At 42.7% G+C, this 24,873-nt stretch overlaps 1 pseudogene; it reads right to left on the bottom strand.

The window, feature by feature from the left end:
• Positions 1 to 19,095: 19,095 nt before the first annotated feature.
• LOC147441230 (histone H3-like) lies at positions 19,096 to 19,662 on the bottom strand (annotated as a pseudogene).
• Positions 19,663 to 24,873: the final 5,211 nt, after the last annotated feature.

Below are 24,873 nucleotides of genomic sequence, written 5' to 3'. Positions count from 1 at the left end.
CTTAGTTCTGAGGCTCACCTTGCCTCTACTTAGAGCTTCCTTGCCCTCACCCTTCTCCTTCCAGACATATGTGGCATCCTAAACTACAAACATTGAGTATGTGCCTATAATCATTTTCCCATTTCTTTTCATAAGAATCTAAGAAGATACTCTTATAGTTTCGAGGGAAAAGGGAGGGAAGGTGGCATGTGGAGGGGAAGAGTGAGAAAGGGAAAAATGATTTTTCGCCACACTGCAAATGATCGTGGATAGCTGTCACGAGCTGCAGGCGATGAAGGAGCAGTAGGAACGCGTGTGAGGACATGTGGAGCTCGCAGGCATGTGTGTTTTGTCTGTCACACTGAGCGAGATCTCTCTCTTTTGCAGCCCAATGTAGTTGGGTTTGATTTGCGACATCGCAGAAGATTGAGGCTCTCTCTCTCTCTCTCTCTCTCTCTCTCCACCCCCGTCGAGTGGTGCGCAAGTGGGATGGGCTACAAGGAGAAGGCCATGGAGGGAAAGCGATGGCAGGCTATAAAAGGCTGGCAAACTTGCCGCTTCTTCCATCATCTGCCAGCAGGACGTCATATTGTAGTTGGAAACGAGGCAAATATTTTGCACATCCTCTTGCAAATCCGCCCTTTCCAGAGCTCGCACCGAGCTCGGAGTTCTTCAAGGAGGCAAGGAATCACCATGTTCTGCTGCACCTGGTTTTTGCAAACAACGCATTCATTGCAGGCAGGGTGAAGAGAGAACCAGTGGTGTTAATTTGCGAGAGTTGAAGCCCATGAGATGCGCCGGTGGATGCAACGTCTAATGCCATAGAACTAGAAGCTTGCAGAATAACCTATGGAGGGCTTTATCTGCTCAATCTGCTGGGAAGGAGTTGCAAGCAGGTGCAAGACCTGCGTTGCGTGAGAACGCGCTCGATAGGCACTTTTAGCTTCGAGATTGTAAAAAGATAGGGAATCTTACAACTTAATTAACTAATCGATGTACAATAGACCCAATATGAAGTATAAACATTGATATATGGAGAAAAGCATTCTATATCCAAGTGCTCCAAAAAAACCCTAGCGTGAGTGTAATCCCACCTAGAAATTTTGAGGTTTACTTCTAAATTCTAGATTTGTAGTTGAGAAAACACACAAAGCTCGAAGAAATTAGTAGAGATGAAATACATATAAAAGGGGGAGGCATACAATCATCATCATACATGCAATCTGAGAAATTCAAATATAAAAACTTTCAAATATAGTAAATTTGTCTTTACAATTCTATCGTAGAGATGAATTACATATAAAAGGGGGAGGCATACAATCATCATCATACATGCAATCTGAGAAATTCAAATATAAAAACTTTCAAATATAATAAATTTGTCTTTACAATTCTATCATATGTAGGTGTTTTAAATTTTAATTTTTTGTGGAATTCTCTAAGAGCCCTTGATCACAACCTCCAAACTTCGTAAGAACCTTCAAATTTAAAGGCAAATCCCCAAATTTTATAGAGAAATTTTAGGAAAATCATGTAAAGACCATCAAATATAATTTTCTCACATGTAAGTTTTTCAAGTTTTTGAAACAGATCAATATATATCTAAGTCACGAAAAAAGGCTAGGTCTAGCGTAATCCCACCTACAACTTTTAAATTATAGATTTGAAGGTGAGGAAACCCATGAAGTATATAGAAGCTTAGTGTAAAAACACTCAAATATACAAAATCTCAAGACTCATCTATAGATTTTCTAGGCTTTTGGGAAAAAGCACTATGTATCTAAGTGCTAAAAAAAACTTAGGTTTGGTGTAATTCCACCTACAGATTTGAGATTTATCTCTAAATTCTAATTTCAAGGTGAAAATGCTTAACAAAGGTTTAGTGTAATCCCACCCACAAATTTTGAGATTTACCTTAAAAATTTTAATTTGAAATTGAGAACACCTACAAAGTTCAAAAAATTTAGCACAATTTTTTTTAAACATAATCAACAATTTACTGTGCCTTTTGTCGTTGTCAACCTGTAATTTCTCACCATTCGTTATACAGGGCTTACTTGACTTTGTTCGTCATTGGCTATGGGACCAATTGCATCCTCTCTCCCTCTGTCTCACACATACACACACACACATGATGCGTACAATTGTGATCTCACATTCTCTCTCTCTCTCTCTCTCACACACACACACACACACACACACACACACACACATAGAGTCTACGGACAATTGTGATCTCACATCCTCTTTCTCTTTGTCTCTCTCTGTCTCTCTCACACACACACACACACACACACACACACACACACACACACACACACACACACACACACACACACACACACACACGTGTGTGTGTGTGTAGACAACGGGCAACTGTGATATCGTGTTCTCTCTCACACACACATATACACACACACACAAAGAGTGAACATTCTAGCTACTCTCTCTCTCTCTCTCTCTCACACACACACACACACACACACACACACACACAAACTTGGGTGTGTGCATAGGCTCGCTCAGCTAGATTGGACTCTCTCTCTCACACACCACCAAGAATGCCGAGTCACACTGTAGGTTGAGATTCGAGTTTCATACGCACACATAGCCAGCAGCCAATTGCGTTTCTTCTTCTTCTTCTTCTTCTTATTCTTCTCTCTCTCTCTCTCTCTCACACACACACACACACACACACACACACACACACACACACACACACACACACACACACACACACACACACAAAGTAACACATGAACACCACATACACACATCATGGACGCGAACGCATGCACGAGCAGCTGTTGTAAGTGGAGATTGGACTGAGACCTTCAAGCACTGAGGTCGTCAGGCTGCAGGTTATTTCATGGAGTTCCCAATGTGGACATTTGTGCAAGCTCCAATGGATGACACGTGGAAGGCCTCTCCTTGCTTGGAAAATTTAAGCTCCATTATATATGTATAGATTTACTTTAAGATATTTTGATCAAGAAAATTCTTTTGGCACTCTTTTTGAGACCTCTCTCTCTCTCTCTCTCACACACACACACACACCACACACACACATGCCCTTCCATTTTGGGGCTATTTGAGACCTTCAAGCACTGAGATCGTCAGGCTGCAGGTTATTTCATGGAGTTCCAAACATGGATATTTGTGCAAGTTACAATGGATGACACGTGGAAGGCCTCTCCTTGCTTGGAAAATTTAAGTTCCATTATATATGTATAGATTTACTTTAAAATTATTTTGATCAAGAAAAAAAATTAAGACTCTTTGAGACCTCTCTCTCTCTCACTCACACACACACACACACACACACACATACACCCTTTCATTTTGAGGCTATTCGAGATCATAGTTAGTGAATTAATTGGGATTTAGTGTATTAATAAAAAAATTATAGTTAGATTCCAAGTTCACTTTGAAGCAAATCGGCAAAATTTTGCTAGTGTGCATACGAGCAATTTCTTAAATTCTGAAATTTTATGGCCATTTGCTTTCCAAAAGCAAAGTTGAGCCACCCTTCAATTAAGGAAAAGTAAAGTTGGAAAAGTAGAGTCAAACTTTTTTCTTATACCTTGGAAGGTTAAAAATTGAAGGCATGAAAAGTTTCAGAAGTTCCAAGATTCCAAACTTTAGAGAAATGGGACATTTTGTAAGGTTTCCTTTGACTTGAAGTAGTGAGTGACACATGGAGGGTTTCTCCTTCCCTTAAAATTTTAAGCTGCATTATATATAGTAAGTATAGATGTTGAATATTGTTAGGGTAGAGGGGTCAATAAGGGTACGTCTAACTTGGGGAGCTTCAATCTCTCTCCTCCGAGCTCAATTTCTTGTGTTGAGTAGCTCATTTTAATCGCCTTCTCACAAGCGTTCAAGAGAATTAATTTGAGGCTGGTTGGGTTTGAGAGCCGATAGTTGCGGCACCATTTTTGACATCACGTGTATAAAAAATAGGCATGAATAAGAACACCAACAAAGGCCAAAAGAGGTAAAATGTGACCAAGGAGGCTTGAGCCCACGCGCTGGTCAATGGGATGACGTTAATTCAAAACAGTTAGCCATTTTGGATCCTCTTTTTCGTTCTTCTTTTGGTCATCAAGTGTAATATAATAAGGGGTTCATTTGTCCTTCCTCTGGGGGCCGTACCACAACTGGCCCCTCTACCCTATAAGCCTTAAGAAATTTTTGGCATGTTGTGGAAAGGCCTTAGTATTGGGCTAGGTTGGGCGTACTTTGACGAATGGCGTCCACATGAATGGCCAGGGTTCAGGGCACGTTTTTAGAGCCTTTGGATGAAGGCGGCGATTCACAGCAGGACGACGCGACTCGCGAGTGACTGTGGACAGCCTGTGAGAGAGCCTAAACGTGGGCAAGTTGGTGGTGTCAGAAATACACAGTGAGAGCTGTTTTTAGAGCCTTTGGGTGAAGGCGACGATTCACAGCAGGATGACACGACGCATGAGTGACTGTGGACAGCTTGCGAGAGAGGACAAAACATGGGTAGGCCGGTGGTGTCAGAAATACACAGTAAGGGCTGCTATTGGACAACCTGCGAGGTCGGTGGTGTCACCGTGGTGATGCGGCCTGCTGAGGTCTGCAACACTGTGGAGAAGGCGGGCGCGCTTCAAAGGTTTTTGCTGAGCTGGTATGCAATACTGTGGAGAAGTCGAGCTAACAGATACACACCCACACACACACACACACAATGACACCTGGAACATCTGTGTGTGTGTGTGTGTATCCTTGTCGTACTGTGCATGCGAAGTGCATGTATTTTCCCAGAGGTGATGGCGACAGGGGGCCCGAGGGGGAGGGTTACGTAGAAAAGAGGATGGCGACAGGGCTCGAAAAAGAGGTGTCAGCGTCAATCTGCATTGCCTTAATTGTGTTTTGTTGGAGGTGTTTATTAAATCATAAAGGCCCCTGCTATATTGCACATGCGAGTTTGTGCTTACAATCTTCTGCGTTACTGCCTAATGTTGTCCGCATCACGAGCTCCATCGATGTACGAGCTCACGTTTCGTTGCAACTTGCAGGTGTCATCGAATCATAAATGCACTTATACCTCATTTAGCCTTGCATCGACAATGTTCGCATTTTTCAAAATTCCTTTCCTTCCAGTGTTCGTGAATCATTTTCCAAGCATACAATTTTCCTTTCCTTGAGTTTTCCAAGAGGAGATTTTAGAAAATTAGCGGTGTTTTTCATGTTTTTACAATATTTTTCTCTATATTGGGACGAAAATTCTCCTTTTCCCCTTGCACTCAACCAACATTCTTGAAATTGGAAACTACACAAGACTAAGCGGAGACACAGTTTACATTGTTTCCTTCAGTTTTCCAAGAGGGCATTTTAGGAAATAAGGGGCATTTTGTAGGGTTTTAGTGCTACAAACGGAATGCGTGGCTGCCCTGCAAAATATCCAAAACAAGACGCTGCTAATCATAAATGAACAAATCAGCATACGTGGCGCCTCGCATAGCACATAATCAACGATGTACGCGAACAGCGAGCGAGAGAGAGTAAGCGAGAACGTGCAGACACACCTCCTAGAGCGGAGTGCTACGTCGGCACGGCGAAAGAGAAGACAAGAGAGGAGAGAAGAACTACGCAGACACTGGGTGCAATCTCCCCCCGTGCAAGAGTGAGCATTTTCCTCTTGCACGTATTTATTTATAGATTTCTTGAATGCCCAAAAATGAGTACAAACTGGTCGGCCGGACATAAATGGCCAAAGCTCATAAAGAGCACTTGAATAATCTTATACATCAGTAATCCTACCTACCCAAAATGTATGGAAGAAATGTGGTGCTTACTGTGAGAATTCCTTTTAGCAAAGAGAAATAATTTGTAGCAGCGCCCTTATTAACTATGGTTACCACGTAAAATAGCAGAAGGTAGAATCGTATGAAGTGCCTTAAAGCCCGATTTTGCGCTAGGAGAAGGCTCATACTAGGATCAGATGTTGGGCTTCTAGCGCCCAGGTCACGGGAAGGCTAAGGTTAAAGGTCCAAGATCAAAGGGAAAATCGATTATTTACCATATATACCATATGTGTCCTGAAAAATTAACTAACATCTAATAGAAATTTTACCATTATGCTTCATGCTTAAACCATCATCTACTATCATGAGTTGTAGATAACAGGAGAATGGAACGTTAAACTATAGACCAAAATGCCCATGAGTGACAAATTAATATTTATTCATGTATTTTACGAGTATCATCAGATGTAGACAATTGAAAACTACAAACAATTGAAAATTAGTGACACTTTGTGTGGAGTACGAAATATTATTTGACTAATGAGTAGTCCGTGATTTAGTAGCTCAACTAATATTTTTTTTGTAGTATCCACAGATGCAGCAAAGTATCATTCAAATTGGTCCTCTGTTTTGAATTCTCGGCATACGTGGCAAGAGACAGAACATGGATTGTGAGTGTATGAGGGAGGAGTGACCTGGCCATTTTAAAGAAGTGCGTGTAAGCACATCTCCATACACAAAAAATCTTGACCATCTTCCTATGGGACCAAATGCATACAATTCTTATGGATCGAATACAATGTCTTGGTACGAAAATACAATGAAGTAAATTGTGAAACGAAACCTAAAAGCCTAAAATCAGCATCATCATCGTCGTCAATGCTAGAGGATGCTAGGCCGCGGCCATTGTCGGAGAAAGTATTCCAGAAGTTGTTGAAGAGCGTCGCCGATTTCTGCTTCTGTAAGTAGCAGTACTGGGAGGGGGAAGGTAGAGAGAGTAGGAACAATACCACAGTTGAACTGAAACAACAGATTGAACTTGGTAGAACACCCGAGTCAAGACATAAAGGGGCGGAACCTCCTTCTGAGAAGCACTGGCCCGTCCATAGGCAATTGTAATTGAGGGTAAGTACGGAGACCAAATACTGTTGCATCGCAAGGGTGAAGGTAAACTCTGCATGACATTCCTAGTTCGGGGGAGACGAACCCTTTTTTTTTTTGGTTAGCTTACCAAAAGTAGGGGCATCAGAGAGCAGGGATTTGAGAAGAGGGTGCATGTCGATAATTCCACATCAATTTTGTGTACAGAAATGAATTGCCACAATGGATTTCATTGATGCTGTACTAGCACCAAGAGAAAGTGTGCATAGTACAGAGGGTATACAAGACATTGTGACTACTCACAAAACCATTTTAAGAGAAACACTCGCCTCCCAAAACATAATTGTGCAAGGCAAAAGATTCTCAAGCATCTTCACTGTCTTGACTGCCCCTTGAAATCGTACGATTCTCAGTATTATGATTTCTTAGGTTTGGATGCGGACAACAAAATGATAAGGAAGTCCAATGCCTGTATGGACGAGTCAACTTCGAGTTCCTGATTTAAACATGAGATGCCAATAAAGTGACCTTTTTAGCGAAGACAGATGTTTCTATGGCACACCCAAAATATCAGAAAATATCATGACAAAAAATGTTGCGGTGACCAATGAGGTAGTTGTAACCACCTCAACAAAAATTGATGCCAGGAAAAGCGTGCTGGGGGCATCGAACCTATCAACAACTCAATCCTCCTTAAGACAGGAGTCAATCGTCTCGCTGGGAGCACCGACAAAGAACTGCAACTTTGATTATGAAGCATGATGATTCCTCATGCAGGGCAGGCAGACACTTGGTGGCGGGAAGTCTGCATGATGATGGTTGGTAGAAAGATCAGGGGTCACTAGGACCACTATCCCTTGACGACTTTAATTGGCAGGGTTTACTGCAAAGTGCCCGTGGAACCTGAGGATTCCACCATGCCTGGATGGTTAGTGTACAGCGCCGCATGCGCAACTGGAGAGAGGGGGGGGCTATTATCAACAATTTGAAGACTTTAGTCTGTGAGAGACTGCATGTGGCTGTGTGTGTGTGTGTGTGTGAGTGAGAGAGAGAGAGAGAGAGAGAGAGAGAGAGAGAGAGAGAGAGAGAGAGAGAGAGAGAGAGAGAGAGAGAGAGAGAGAGAGAGAGAGAGAGAGAGAGAGAGAGAGATGAGAGAAAAAAGTTGGTGATGCTTTGCGGCTCTCAGAGTGGATGACAGGCGCCAGTCATTTTTGCAGAACCAGGATCAAGGTGCTCGAGTCGTGCGTGGCGGGCTGCACCGAGAGATAGATAGATAGAGAGAGAGGTTGTGTTGGTGGCTTGGGTGGTCGCCGTTTGGGTTCAGAATGTGCATGGAGAGGTGGTGGGTAGCCCACCATTCGTAGTAAGGATTTGCGGCTCTAGTTGATTGGTAGAGGGAGGGTTTGGCGATGTCAATGCAGGTAGGAGTTGAGGGAGATTTCAGGGTAGGTACTTTGTAGATAGGGAGAGGTAGGCGGTGTGCATATTGTGTGAATAGTTGATGCATGGAAAGAGAGGCTCAAGGGGCCACCAACTGACGAGAGACAGAGAGAGAGCAACTATCTGGTTGGTTGAGGTTGGCCGATGCCATGCATAACAAAAAAATTTGAATAATTAATATAAAATAATGAACAAAAGTGATTGTGTGTGTGTGAGAGAGAGAAAAGGTAGGTTGGCCATGTGCGCCATCTGGGACTGGCATGGTGGTGTACTTGCAGTCGTCGATCCCCTGGGACATGTCCCGATAGACATGTTGGCGTCATGAAGTGTTGAAGGGTGTCGTTACCGGCATAGACGGTAGTCGATGATGTAGTGACAATCAGCATGTCCGACGGCTCTACTGGCGCTATTCTTGCAGCTTGGCACAAGAGAGTGGAAAGGTTTCTGGGATTGTCCCAGTTATGTAAAAATCCTCTACTTCTTTATCTTCCGTGTCCTATACCATGAATTCCCTTATATGTATACTACGAGTCTAACATGTCTCCTATTTCTCACAGTCTATTCATTAGTAGATACATAGTAAGACCGCTATAGGAATTTGATAAGGCCGTTATCAAGCAAGGTGCTATGCATTAGCAAGAAGCAGAATCATGTGTGTAATAATTATGAAAAGAAAATTAAAGTTTTATGATAAAAATAGTGTAGTTTTTGTCCTGTTAGGCATGAATTCTAATTGGTTTGTTGCATTAAAGTCACGACCATTAGACTCCTCACTGTACGAGTATTATAATCAATTACATTCACTAAGTAGTTTTCTATACAGACATATTTTACCTACTAATCCTATGCCTAGTATGCTACTATGACAAAACACATAACTAAGGCTTGATTAGCAAATATGATGGATGATTAGATGAAAATATTAAGCAACTACTCAAACAAAATTATGCAAGTTCAGACCATAATTTACACTTATCTTTGTATATACTCTTCTTGATCACGCATGCGTTGAGAGGAGTGTCCAATGCTCTGATACCACTGCTACAAACGGAATGCGTGGCTACCTTGCAAAATATCTGAAACAACACGCTGCTAATCATAAATGAATGAATCAGCATACCTAGCACCTCGCATAGCACATAATCAACGATGTACATGAACAGGGAGAGACAACAAGTGAGAGAGAGAGAGTAAGTGAGAACGTGCAGGCGCACCTCCTAGAGCGGAGTGCTACGCTGACACGACGAGAGAGAAGAGAAGAGAGGAGAGAATAACTACGCAGACACTGGGTGCAATCTCCCCCCGTGCAAGAGTGAGCATTTCCCTCTTGCATGTATTTGTTTATAGATTTCTTGAATGCCCAAAATGAGTACAAACTGGCCGGCCGGACATAAATGGCCAAAGCTCATAAAGAGAACTTGAATAATCAAATATACATAAAATGTAATATCCTTCTGCATAATTTATTATCTGCTGATTCTTTTGCCACATGTCAGCTACAATAGATAATAAAATATCAATTCTATAACATTTAGAATATTTTTTTCTAAGCTGGGGTGGAATTTCTCCTTTTCCCCTCGCTCTCAACTGCAAGTTTTGAAATTAGAAATGGCACACGATTAAGTTGAGCCAATTTTTCTAGGCCATCATTTAGGCTTACAACAACGTTCAAGAAAAAATCATTCTTCCAAACATACAGAATTTGCTTTCCTTGAGTTTGCCAAGAGGAACTTTTAGGAAAGTAGGGGTATTTATCAAGGTTTTACACTATTTTTCTCTATTTTGGGATGGAGTTCCTCCTTTTCCTCTTACTCTCAAACGGCACTTTTGGGATCGAGAATGACACGTTTAAGCTCAAAAACATTTTCGCCGAACAGTGCTTGGCAAAATGTACAACATGACTCCCTCCCATTCCATGCAACGAGTTTGCAGAGTAGCTATGCTCATAGTGGCTCACACCGTGCAGATGACTTGCTCGCCTTTTGCAAGACTCGGATTACAAATCCTCTCTCTCTCTCTCTCTCTCTCTCTCTCTCTCTTTCATTGGCTATTTCTTTGGTGTTCAATGCATGAGCATGGTGGGAACCCTAGACCACCAATACACACTCTTGGGTCTAACTCAACTTGGCACCTCAAATTGCACAGTCCATGGACAAGAAGAGTGTGAATGGATAAAGTGGGGTACCCTTTATGATTGGTGTAGCTATGTCCACTAGTTCATTAATGCCTTTGAATTTGATGTTCTTTTGGATGTGTCTTTAAAAGATTTTGGATGTGTCTTTAAAAGATCTGATAGTAGGTTAGCCTTGAGACTTTGTAAGCATTGACATAGAGAAGGGAGGATTGTAGTATATAAGTGTTGTTGCTCCTGCAAAAATTAGTTCAAGACTATCCCTCTCCCTTATTGATCCTAAGGTCCCTATGAATGTGTGAAGTATTGTTTCTATGAACTTATTTACCCTTTAGCTAAAGGATGTTCTTTTCCCTTTGCTTCTTATGAACACATCAAGTTGCGTGATCATTATTTACCATCTCCTCTTAATATGGCTGTCTCTTCCTCCTCACGAAATCTACTTGATGAACATTATGATGGTAACGATGACAACGTGGAACCTATGTGTGATGAATCTAGTGATGTTCACTTGACGGAGTTTGAAGATGGTGATTCAATAGCTTGATATCTTATAGAAAATGCTCGATGTATCAAATTTGATTTCTGTTCTTTTAGAGTTGAACAAGATACTACACCGTGATACGACTGTGTCATTCTTGGAAGTCAATAGTGGCCTCATTCTTGATCATGTGTCTCCCCTCCGCACCAGGACCGCTTCAAGCCAACCTAAGCTTGATGTTTCTTCTGCTCTTAGCATTGGGTCCAAATCCCTCAAGCATGTGATTCAAAGCGGTGCGGTAGCACGTACAATTTTCAATACTTGAGAGGAGACAACGGAACTAAGTAAGGCTTGCTTGTGTCACATAGATATTCCATTGTTGTGTCCATCCTTACGAGTTTTGTTTTTGTTGCGGCAGCCAAACCTTGTCTGGAGGGTCCACCGCCTGCAACTACAAAAAACGAGAGCGTTATAGAGGGTGTCAAACTAGATGAGCATACTGCTATTAAGTGTTATCATGAGGATATAATGCCTGCTAGTTCAACTTCTCTTGTGACTCATATTCCCACTAAGATCCCTCTATTGCGCATTGTTGACATCACTGAGACTTGCCCTCGTTTTGCATTCGACGGGTCCATATTGAACTGATATGGGACTTACAAAAAATCCCAGAAGTCGCTAAGTATATGCGCTACCTTAAGGTAGACCTAGGTGATGCACTCATTATTGACACCATCACTTGTGCTGTTAGCGATCAATTTATTGCACAGTTCATTGAAAATCTTACTGTAGGAGACTTTGTGCACATTGAGAATGTGACTGTGAAAAAAAAGTCTCAGTCAAGTGATCATTAGCTTTACAATAATGAAAACACATCTTCCTTTTTCCCTTATCACTAGAATTTTGTGACAAATTGATGCCATCAGAAGCATTAGGAATAAGTGATTTTCCACTCGCAGAAGAACTATAAGAAGTGGCTGCATTGTTGTTACCACCTTTTCTTTGAGTAGCAATAAAGGCATGTTCAACTGCATGTTATCTAATCCTGTTTTTTGGCAAGTGACTCTTGCAATAGCAATGTGCATAATGCATCAAACTTGACAACTTCAGGATTTCCTTGGATCATAAGTCTCCAAGTACTAGAAAAAGTCTAGTAAGAATCATGCCAGGCATCAAGGACAGTCTGCACAAGGGAATTGTCTGAAAAGACCACCTCCAAAAATAAGTTGCTCATTGATATCCTTAACACTAGTAAGGATAGTGTCCATGTCATCTTCCTCATGCATAATCTTCAACTCCAGCTCTTTACACAGCAATACAATTTTTGCGTCATTGCGACTTGCATAAAGACCACCTAGAATATCCCAAGCCTGTTTTGCAGATTTTGTTGAACGAATGTGAGGAGTAATAGTGCGCTTCATAGATAACGCAATCATTGCATGAGCCTGTGAATCTTTTACATCCCAACAAGCTTGTTCTGTCGTAGGCAAAACAACTCTAACAACAAAAATCCTTGCAGCAAGACCTGCAACATCCTCAACATCGCCTACATCTTCAGATCAGGATGTATATCAATGCCCTGCACTATATTCCAAACACCCTTTGACACAAGAACATGTTGCATCATGTAAGCCAGGGTAATTGTCCCCATCCAATCTGTTTTCAGCCGAAAATATCCTGAAAGCATCTTTGTTGTTGTCGGCCATACGAATGCCTGCACCTGCTGATGTGAAAATTGTTCGAAAAGAGGAGAACCTGTTATGCAAAAAATGGCACTGACAGAAATTCTCCACAAAATGACAAAATAGCCTGTGCAATACTACTTGTAGTTGAAACAGAGGCCGAAATGAGCCCGATTCAGAAATTTGAGCAGACCAAACTCTACGAGCTTGTCAAAAAATATTAGTCAACCTATGAACGCTTGCTAAAGCTCACAAAAATCAAAGAAAGTGAGCAGGCGTGTGTTGGAGCTGTTGGCGACTAAGCCCGAGAGGATGCAACCTGCTTTGATACAAATTGTTGGAATTAGGGTTGCAAGAAAATACACACAGCTTGGAGAAGATGAAGGAAGCTCAAGGCACACAACAGAGACTGTATTACTTAGTGTGCAATGGAAAGATAGATAGCCCTAGAATGATGGGCGTATATACAATGCACGGGGGAAAAAACCTCCTAGTGAGGGAAAAAATGCCCCGACGGTCCTAAGTGTGTTCACACACATCACTACCACATGTACATGGTAACGTAAATTGCTATATATGTGTGTGTGTGTGTGTGTGTGTGTGTGTGTGTTTCATTTGCTTGTCTTCCTCCCTCCCCATAGCCCAAGGGGAAAAAAATTTGCATGTACATGGGTTCCTCAAGCAACCAAATCGCATCTTTTGAACAACTCATTCAGAATGATATCGATAGTATTTTCCTAGCTAGTCACCCATGGAATAATATTGTTTTCCTGATGCTCAATAAATAATCAAGTAGCGCTCATCATTGCAAAAAAATTAACAACATCATGGTAGACACCGTGCGAGTATCGTTGGAGCAAACGCCAATGATGACACCTTTTTTGGTGCATTTAGTTTCCAACAGACATGATTCCTCCATTTTGACCCAAGTATTGAATAGCCACACATCATCTATTGGTATTGCACTTGATATTGTCCATGTATTCTCCTTTAGATTTAGTGTTGCATGCGAGGTCCATATTTATGGTGTGCCAATACCTTCATCCAAAAGGACAACATATGGTGAAGCCAATTCAACATCATTCCACAAAACACCTCTTAACATGGCACTTGATATTTTAAGTGATTTTCAGCCTATTTAATTCTTGGTCATGGCGTCTCTCTGATGACTACTCGACCCAGATTCCAACACCTATATAGGCAGTCCATTGGGCATTAGGATTAGCAGAAGAGGAAGGAGAACATAGCCAACATTTCAGCACTAGATAGCCAGCGTTTTCAGCCTCATCTCCCTAGTGTTTCCAACCCAGATCAGCCAACGTTTTCTTCATCTTTCCATCATAGTTTTTAGCCCTAGATGGTCAATGTTTTTCAGTAGATAAAACTAGCGTTTTTAGTTTGAAGCACCAACAGAACTACAACCTAGCCTCGTCGTGGTTTCAGACCCCTTACCCTCGACACTACTAGCAAATTCTGGCACTCAACCATAGCGTCGTCGTCGACATCATCATCGTTGAATTAGATCCACAATTGCATCAAGAACCTCCTCGTTGACATCATCATTGTCAACATAGACCCATTAGTACCTCAACATCCACATAGACCCATCAGTACCTCGTATCGTCGACATTATCGTCGGCATAGACCCATTAGTACCTCGTCAGTCGACATAGACCCAACAATACCCCGTCATCATCAACCCCCCAAAAGTACTCCTTGAGCAAAAAGTGTTTTTCTCTCTCTAGAACCCCTTTTCCAACCCCTCCTTGGTTGCAACCATCACACTCATCCTCTACTCCAACACTCTCTCTCTACACCATCTCCATTGCTGCAGCAAGGAAGCTCCTCTCTTCTCCCCTACCACCTTTCATTGCCACACCAAGCAAGGGTTATCCACCTTCTCCTCCCATTGCCACACCAAGCAAGTGTTAACCACCTTCTCCTATCACTTTATCCCACCTACATTGTAGCAACAAGCAAGGTCCTGCTCCTTCTCTTAATTTTCTTTGCTCAACCATGGCCAACTCTACTTCGCAAAGGCGGCCAAAGGATGAGGTCACAACACTTGCATGCCACAACACTAGAGGTATAGATGATGAGTGGGTGCCACAAGAGTTCAACAAAGGTGCTTGGGTATACATCAATCATGTGCTACTCGCCCTCATCGTGTGCGGAATTGTGCAAACTTGGATCATCATTGGAAAGGAAAGCTCCTTGGATTTAAGAACCGCAAAGACAAGGGGACCATGCCATTGTGCAACATGTTTTCTCAATGTCAAGCATGCAATTGCAACAACCACCTCGATTTCTAACACATTGTAAATACATGGTTTGAGAATACAAAGCTAGGTGTGAAATCACTGTGTAATGTTATTATGGATTCATACTTAAGATTTGGCATGCATTTATAGTTATATTTCCATCCACATTGGTGGGGGAGCAGCAACTACATAGTCTCTCCGGCACATTCAATGCTATACATGCGGATATTGGAGCAACAATGTTCGCACATCTTTGCCCAACTAAACTGGTTCAAAGAAGGATTTTCTTCTATTCTCACTCCTAGATATTGTACCTACTTGTACACAAGAGTTTGGAACGCTTGAACCCATCAAAATAGTTTTCTTATTAAGTCTGGAGTGGCCGGTGCCAGATTTGTGGTCGGTTGCATCTTTCAAGCAAAAGATGATAATAGATGTCCAAAACTCTTTGAAATACTCTAAAGCTTCTAGGCTTGCGGGCTTGAGTTGGTGTTTACCTATTTATTGTTTTGTGTACATTTTTAAAGAGTTTGGATTTGTGGAGACTACCACAATGCTTGTATGTAAAGATGTGCATTATGAGGAATTAGGAATTCTTTTACAAGAGGACTGGGGTTTTGTGGAGGGTATGCACAATGGGGACCGGTACCGTTGTGAGGTTGTAGCTTCAGGTATTGGAATGCGCTATTTGAAATCCTGCACCTCCTTGTACATATGATTTCACTATGATCGTTGGATGTGAAAGCTTGGAGTGTGGACTCCCTTACAGAGTGTAGACGACGCTATTGCAAGCTTTGACATTGCAGTGAAGATGCCCAACGATGCTTTAAAGGCAGTCCAAGTGAACAAGCATTGGACTCTCAGTAATGTGTGAGATCATTTGGTTATTATGGGTTTTGAGGCCCTTCAACAAGCATAATTTTTTTTACAAGGTCACAAGGTGAGAATCCTTCCACCACATTTTCAATACATCATAGTTTGTCGATCATTGGATGCTTATTGTAATGAATGTCCACAGATTGGGAAGAGAATGGAAGACAAATTAAAGGTCGAGGAGGACTGGGGCATGGATGGAACTATACTATCGCTCTTATAACTTTGTAACTCTTGCACTTTTGAAAACGATCCCCGATGTAATCAACATGATTTTCTTCGGCAAATCATGTCTTTGAATATAATTTTTTGCATTGAGATGAGAGATCATTTTTTGGTGAAAGTGCCTCTTTTTTTTGATGTCTTTAAAAAAGGGACCATTATAAAAGGGGGGCCGCATAACTCATTCACTTTTGCAACTCTTGAGCTCCTCCACTCTCTATCTACACCCCAGGCTAGACATGGACGCTTCCACAGCCTCTGCATCTGCACCCACATCCACCCTTTGTCACAATTCATTCTCTTCCTCGAGGACACCAAATACAAAGGGAAGTTGGACCTCCACATCTTTTTTACTCGTCTCCCTGACCTTGACGCCACAATTTCCCTTCACATGGATGCATTTGCTGAGATTTTTGCGTTCATGGAGAAGCACATCATAAAATATTTCGTATCTATCTCCCCACATGCAGGGATCTCGATGCCTTGCAATCTTTTGCGCTACATACACAAAGGTGATCGCCAATTCTCCAAGCGGTTGCGACGATTCCAAGAAATTGCCAACGAAGCAGGCCATTTCTTGGACGAGCAAGCCCCAAGGGTGTCAGCGCTCAAGAAGCACAAGTTGGGGGTGGAGTACCTTTTTTGGCTAGCACCATTTATCTTCTTGGTGAGCGAGGAACCTGATTTGGAGGAGCTCCACTTACCACACCTTCAGGTTGGGTCCTTTATCAAGGACACCTACGAGCAGGAGGTTATCCCCATGACCTTGCAGCGAAAGGAGAGACACTTCGGCTCGAGTATCCCAGGGGGCTCGAGGAAGTGGTTGAGAAATCCATCGTTGTGGTTGGCCCCAATGACACTCTAGTGCCACTACCATTGACGGATGTGGCTATCCCAGAGGTGGAAATCAACCGCTTCTCCTCAGTGGTAGTGGATGGGGAGGAGTATGTATTTATGCATGATTTGAAGAAAGCATTTGGCCTGTGCATGGATGAATGCTGGAGCGTGCTATGCAACAGCACCAAATGTCCCTTAGACAATATGCCAGATGTCCTAGAAAGCAAGCTCTTGCCACTTGGGGACTTTGTTGCTGACACTATTGCAGTTGTATGTGCGGAGGTCCTGGCAGCAGAGCAGTTGCACATGGCTGAGGAAGAATTCCAAGCCACTCAAGCCAAGGCTGATGCCGCTAGGATGCCTATGCCATTATGCAACCTCCCATCTGATGATCCAAAGCTCGTAGCTGCGGTGCATGGGAGCATTGATTTGGATGCAAAGGGCAACAGGGAGGAGGATGACAAGGAGCAGGAGGTAAACTCTATCCTAATTTTCATGTTATTATTTTATCCTTCATTGTATTTTTTCTCAACGTTCATTGGTTTATTTGATAGGACGTCGTGGAGATTGATGATTTTACTGCAAGGACGGGTGGCAAGCGGATGGGCTTTGGACCTCAGTCTTCCCTTGTGCATTACCTAGGACAACTCCCCCCTGGCGATGTGGCCATTATCCATAATGAATTTACTCCCCAAGTCCATTTTATGACTTGGTCGTTGAAAGCTTTGAGCAAGTTTTGTGTTTGAGCACCATTGCTCAAACTGCGCATCTTGTGTTCCTAGTGCGTAGATCCCTTGTATGCTCAGCGTTTGGCACTGGCTTCCATGGTAAAGTGCTTGCCCAGATAGGGATACATGCTTCCATTGTCTCAACTGACCCAAAGGCCATAGTGCAGTCCCTCTTAACTGGGGAGTTTCCTTACGCGCAAGATAGGCGCCAGGAAACGGTCAAGAAAATTATGAACTCCTCAGATACATGATGTAAACTCACCTTTTTGGAAGTAATAAAAAATATTCCGAATTGTCTCACTATCTTGAACATTCTTCTAAATGTGATTGGTCAATCTTGAAAACTGTTGTAATTGGTGATATGTTTCAACAAGCTGTGTCTTGTTTGCTTGAAGTAGCAACACAGCGGAAGTTGGATGCACATGATACTGGGAAAAGTATAAAACACATTTGAGTGAGAAGAAGCGGTTTCTCTAAAGTGATGATGCAAAACCAATTGCTTTCAATTAATTTATGTTTTTTAAGTATCCTGGGGGGGTAGAGAAGCCTACCAGGTGCCAAAAAAAGGGTGGCCACAAGGGCGTGCAAATGGGCCATCCAAAACTCGCGCAAATGGGCCATCCAAGTTTTGGATGGCCCATTTGTGCGCCCTTGTGGCCACCCTTTTTTTGACACCTGGTAGCCTTCTCTAACCCCCAAGATACTTAAAAAACATAAATTAATTATTGAAAGAAATTGGTTTTGCATCATTACTTTAGATGGAGCCTTGTAGCCACCCTTTTCTTGGCATATGGAGCATATGTTTGCACTCAAGGACACTAGAAAAGGTGAAATCAACTCTAAATTTAAGTTTTCAAGCACACTATCACGTGCTTTAGCTCTACCTAATACACCCCTGCACCAAAAGGCCCAATTACATTGGACATTTGAAAAATCTAAGTTAATGCTGCATAGACACTTGGTTTCACAATGTGTTAACTTTTTTGATATCCTATGGGCTAGTCAAAGCTTGAAATTGCCAAAAAGAGGGTGGCCACATGGCTCTATCTAAAGTAATGATGCAAAACCAATTGCTTTCAGTAAATTTATGTTTTTTAAGTATCTTGGGGGGTAGAGACGCCTACCAAGTGCCAAAAAAAGGGTGGCCACAAGGGCGCACAAATGGGCCATCCAAAATTGATGGATGGGCCATTTGCGCGCCCTTGTGGCCACCCTTTTTTTGGCACCTGGTAGGCTTCTCTACCCCCTAGGATACTTTAAAAACATAAATTAACTGAAAGCAATTCATTACTTTAGAGAAACCACTTCTTTTCACTACCTAATACATCCCTGCACCAAAAGGCCCAATTACATTAGACATTTGAAAAACCTAATTTAATGTTGCATAGACACTTGGTTTCACAATATGTTAACTTTTTTGATATCCTATGGGTAAACAGAACTTGAAATTACAAAAAAAAGGGTGGCCACAAGGGCCACACATGGATAATAGACACAATAGACACAATTGCTGATCATATTGTCATTGCAAAGTCATCTCATTACAAAGATAAGGGTGTACAATACAAAAAGAGGGGTAACTTCGGCTAATGCTCGAAGTCTTGTCGCAATCGACGTGCAAGCTGTATATCTTTTGGTTGTATTGTCACTCACTTTGCATGAATGGCACATAGGTTGGTATCTTCCAACACCGAAATGATGTGGGCATCTGCAGCTTCTTGAATAGCCTCTAGCACTATTGCTTGCATTCTATACCGATTTCCATAGCTTTGAAGCACCTCCTTCACTGTGCGAGCAAAGGGGACGCGTTGAATCAAAAGCTCTGTAGTCTTCTGGTAGTGGTGGATTTTTGTGAATGCCGTTGCTATTTTTCAGCGCCGCTGTGGTTGTCTTGGGGGCACTTGCACATTTGCTGGCTGGTGGCGTTTAGGCTTCTTGAAAAACTTTGACTTGCGCCTGTTTACATGCTTAGGGGTTGGATCTGTAGCCTCTTCTGATTTATCCTCTTCCCTTGGCTCCCCATCTTGTGTTATCGGGAGAGCTCCCTGGCCTCGAGGTAGTGTCTTCCCCCCAACGGGCACCCGGTGTGTGCGCGGTATATCAGCTCGCAGCCATGGTGGCTCACTCTCTGATTCAGTGTCTGTATGGACCATCCAAGTCCTGGATGGTCCTGCTTGTGATTGGTGGTGCGACGGCTCCTCCTTATCCGACTCTGTTGTTTGCTGGGCCTCTTCTTATCTCCAACGTTGGATACATTGCTCCATTCTTTTTCTAGGTGTTTGTTCTTGTGGACGTGGAGATTCAACAGCCCTCGATGACTGTGGTGCCCTACTACCATGCCCACTACCAGAAGAGTTCCTAGAACGGCCAAGTGTTCGTGGCTGTTTTCTTGTGCCTTTAAGCCATGCCGGCTTCTCACATCCTTGGAGGGTGTTTTTGTTGGCAGGCGGATGCTCTTTCACGGTTTGTTTGGTGCACGCCATTTCGTATAGTAAGAGCTCACCTGTACTTAAGAAATGAGTGGTTTATGAGAGCATGCAATATTTATAAGGACCCATTTAAAAAAGGCCCAGTTCACACTAATTTGAAAATAAAACTATTATTTTTTAAATGAACATGTCGTTAAGAGTTGGACCTTGCGTTCACGTGTAGTGACTCGCGTAGAATCCACTTTGATCCTTGTCGCACTATGCATCGCCGCCATGCAACATGCTTGGCGGGACCTTGCGACATTTGCCACTTGTTGCTATGCTCTTGACGACTCCATTTCAGCACTTCAATAGCAATCTTGGATTGTTGCGCACGTTCCATTGTGAGCTTACGAGCAAATGTTGTGCGAAAAAACCAGTTGAACATCTCCTCCATTAAATTGGATTGCACCATTCCACCACCATGTCGAGTATTTTTGAAGTACACTCCCCTTCCTCAATAATGGGACTTCTCCATGCCTTGACTGCTAAAAATTTCAAGCGATCATACTTGTGCATAAAAAAATGCACCATGTGAAAACAAGATATGCTGTTCACATGAGTAAACGATCCACATTATTTAATAAAAACAATCCCTTGTAATAAATTCACCACGTAACATGGCTTACCATGTAATGTGTGATGTTATTTTCACCCCAAGAAAGGGTGAAGACCTTGGTAAAATCCGCCAAGGCTTCTTCAAATGATTGGCGTTGTTCTTCTATTGTGCTGTTAAGGCCCATAAGCTTGACCATTTTATCAAAATTTGCCCAAACTTGCTTGCGCTTGTTTGCAAGCTCGCCATTTGAATCATTGTCAGTAGTAGATTATCATAACTCCTTCCAAAGCTCCCAAAGGTTACGTGACTGCTGGTTGGAGCTGTTTTGAGCAACATATTGACTTGGCTTTCCTTAGGAAACTTTTTTCAAAGAAGTGTCTGACTTTTTGTCCACTCATTGACACTTGTTGAGAAATTTCATGGGCCTCCCTTGTGTTCTTTGCAGCAATGATAGACACATTTCCACCGTGACAGCCAATGGAATTCAAGATTACCTCCACTCTTTCGATCGCTTCCTGGGACTTTTCCAATGGTTTCATTGTGAAAGCATAGTCAATCTGGAGCTTCAATAGCTTATCAAAAATGCGCATGAATGCGTGTAATGTACAAAAATGTACATTCGATAGAGGAAATGGAAAGATTGGATTCCAATCGTGGTCCTTTTGATCATGGTCTGGGGCATTGATCATGGGACATCTCATAATAGACGCTTCCCATTCTCTACCTTCATCTCTAACATCACGACAATCTAACCCTTGTTCTCCATTGCCTTGCCATGGAAGCATGGAACCGACCTTTGCAGTTCTTTTATGCAATTTTTGTCCATTAGGTTTGTACCCTCGAGTGCAAAATGGACAAGGCATGAGAGAAGAAGCCCCTTATTTGCAGCCAAGCAAACACTTTATGGTCTTCAAGTCCCCACCTAAGTGCCACTCCACATCATAACTACCAAAACCCTCAACCTCCAACTTCTGACCTGCAATTTGGGAGTGTATTACTTTTGTGATCCATGGAGTTCTCTCAAAAATCCATGAAAGTACTCCATTGGCCTCTTTGGGCACCTCAATAGTACCCAACCACCAAATGTCTTTCTCTGATTGCACGCTAAAAGACGGGGTGGGAGATGGCTCGACTGAATTCCTTCGCTTGGTTTGCAAAAGGGCGTGGTTCATTAGAGCGACACTTAGCCTCTCTAACCTTCGGCCTTTCGCTATTTGACACTCATCAGGTTTCAACACAAAAGCGACCTTTGTGCCAAGCACTACAAAATAAATTGTACCAAGACCTTAAACTTCAAAGTCTATAATAAGAACAATACCAAAGAAAAAAGTAAAGTGTATCACCTTCTTCAGATAACTCGTAAAATCTAAGCATGGCTTGTTGAAGTCTTCTAAGGTCCACCAAAATATTGTTCCACATTGTGTAAGGGAAGCCCTCCTCCGAAGATCTTATGGATTGTTTCTTAACTTCTCCCCTTGTCTTTGTTGCGTACGAAGCATAAAGAGAAGTTTGCATTGTGTCCTGAATGTGTAGGTTTGTCCCAATGCGGGCGAACACATCTTCGTTTGTGGCTTGAATGTGCAGGTATGTCCCAATGCAGGAGAAAACATCTTCGTTTGTGACCTGAATGTGCAGGTATGTCCCAATGTGGGAGAACACATCTTCGTTTGTGGCCTTGTTTGCAAGATTGACCTTGTGAGGAATGGGAAATAGGTTTTCCACAATGCCATGCTCTTTGAGGGCATCCTTTAGGAGTTGGAAAATAGCCTGATAGGCTTTGGTGCTGATTCCAGCCTCATCACAAGCTTGTTGCACGTCATCATCACTAACTACATTTCTCAATTTATGCATAAGGTCCTTGGTGACTACATCCTTAATGTGCTTACCTATAGGTGATTGTAAGATAGAAATCACATCCTGGGTATTGAGACAACTAGTGAGAAGGTTGACTCGATCATCTTGGCTTGTTCCACCGCATGCCTCCTGGATGAAGTTTCTAGCAACCAATAAAAATAAATGTTAGAAAATAGTGTGAAGTAAGAATGCATCATGCAAGTAAAGACCAAATCACCTTGTGGCTGTCACTCGTCGTTTGCGTGCTCCTCCCGAATGTGCAAGAGTTTCAATGGATGAATACGTGCGTTTGTGTTCCCTGGCACCAAGGGGTGTTAGGCTTTCAAGTATGTGATGGTGTTGGCAAGCTTCTTAATGTGGGACTCCTTTTCTTGTATTTGTTGTTCAAGTGTTTCAACCACCCTCTCCAAAGAGGCAACACTCTCTTGTAATGCCGTTGTCTTGAGGTGAAGAGCTTGACATTCGTGCATCCACATATGCAAAGAAGCACCTGCACCTGTTGGGGTATAAAGCCCAATGTGGTCGACCAGGTAAGTGGGCGGGCCGCCAGGTATGTACACATATTCTTTTGTAAAAACCTAATAAGAACTCACTATGCTCTATACATTACAGTAGAGCGAGTTCACCATCTCGTCGTGCTCTTCTTCTCGCACTCTCTCTCGTGTCGTACTTTCGCTCGTACTCCTTCAACTAGTATCAGAGCTCAGATCGAGGCTCGGGGCAGCATTTGCAGGTAGCCAGAGTCACCTGCCCAGATTGGAGTGAGATTCGACAGGCGAAGACAGGGACACCATTCGGCTTCGACAAAGTTCTGCACATGCCATTTTCGACTACATGGTCTCAGCGGGTGCAGATCCGACTCTGCAAATTTGGGGTTTCGGCCTACGACTGCAGGTGCTGAGGATATCGTCACTCCCAGAGTGTTGATTTGTGGCTGTCTACAAATTGAAGGACGGCTCACAGTTCTTGGAGGCGTGTCACATACGACACGGGCGCATCTACACACAGACTGTAGGCGACATCCACTAGTTTATCAGGTAGCTTGTGTTTGCTGCTTGATATTCCAGATTTCATCCTGACATTGCAGGTACTTCTACATGGGATGTATTGTCAGAGATGATGTATGTCTGTTGAGGATTTGCTGGTTGTGAGTCACGCAGCAAACAACCGCCGCAACGGTTACAGCATATAGTGGGAAATTTGTGGATGTATGATTTTGGGGAAAGTCTATGTATTGTCAGATTCACTGCAGCCTTTGTTGAGGGTCGAGTGAGGTTTTATTGAGTTGGGGGATTCTCGAATGTTGAGATCCTTTCGGTGATACAGGTCTTGGAGCGATCCCTCGAGCACCCTTAGATAGGCAGCTAGGATGTATTGACTGTGAGTTAGACAGTTGGGATTGCATCTTTGCTTTATTGCCGTTGAGGCATTGTCGCAGTCTATGCTTACAGGACAGTGATGATAGGACAGTGAGAGATAGTACAGGTGCAGGACAGGTTTACCCGCAGCTTACAGTGTCAGAGAGACAGTGTTTTTTAAGCTGTTTTTTGAGTACACCAGAGCCATTTTACAAAGGAGACTCTGCCGAAATTTATGCAGAATCTGAAGCTTTCTTGGTTCATTTGACAGGTTGATATTGGTTCAGAGGTCAGTTTATAGGGGAAACTCTGCCGAATTTTTCCCAGGAAAGTAAACTACTGTGAAGCATAGCGATGGCTCGATCACAGGACACTGCTCTTTACAATATCAAGAAGCTGGATGGAACCATATCCCATTGTGGAAGAAGCAGATTTGGCACATGTTGGTACAAAAGAAGCAGATAAAACCTATAAAGCTCAAGGGGATAAGACCACAAGATATGGATGAAGGTGAATGGAGCGAAATGGATGAATTGGCACTTTCTACCATTATGCTGACTTTGGCAGAAAGCGTTTACTTCAATGTAGCAGACGAGATGTCGGCTTATGAAGCATGGACAAAGCTGAGTGATCTTTATAAGAAGCAGAGTGCAGCTTCACAGGTATACTGGCTTAAGAAGCTTGTTGACTTGAAGATGAAAGAAGGGACACCTATGTCCAATCATCTGAATGAATTCAACACCATCTACAGTCAGTTGTGAGCTCAAGGTGTCAAGTTTGATGAACCTGTTAGAGCTATGTCCCGGTTGATCACATTGCCGGAAAGTTGGGACACTTTTCACACAACTTTGAGTAATTCTGCACCTCCAGATGGTTTGAACATAGCAGGTGTAGAAGGAAGTCTGCTTACTGAAGAAACCAATAGAAAGACAATGGACAAAGGCAAAGGAACAGCCTTAGTTGTCAGGGGAAGGACCAAAGAAAAGTACAAAGGTGGAAAGAGGAATCAGTCTCGTAGCAAGTCCCGCAGTGCTAAAGGCAAGAGTGACATAGAATGCTACCATTGTGGCAAGAAGGGTCATATGAAAAGAGACTGCAGAGAATGGAAAGTAGAAAAAGGCAAAG

This window comes from Adiantum capillus-veneris, chromosome 15, assembly GCF_014529385.1.
Source record: "Adiantum capillus-veneris isolate H3 chromosome 15, ASM1452938v2, whole genome shotgun sequence".
Lineage (NCBI taxonomy): Eukaryota > Viridiplantae > Streptophyta > Polypodiopsida > Polypodiales > Pteridaceae > Adiantum > Adiantum capillus-veneris.
Note: the sequence above shows the minus strand (reverse complement) of the source record. Positions and strands in the feature narration are given on the sequence as shown.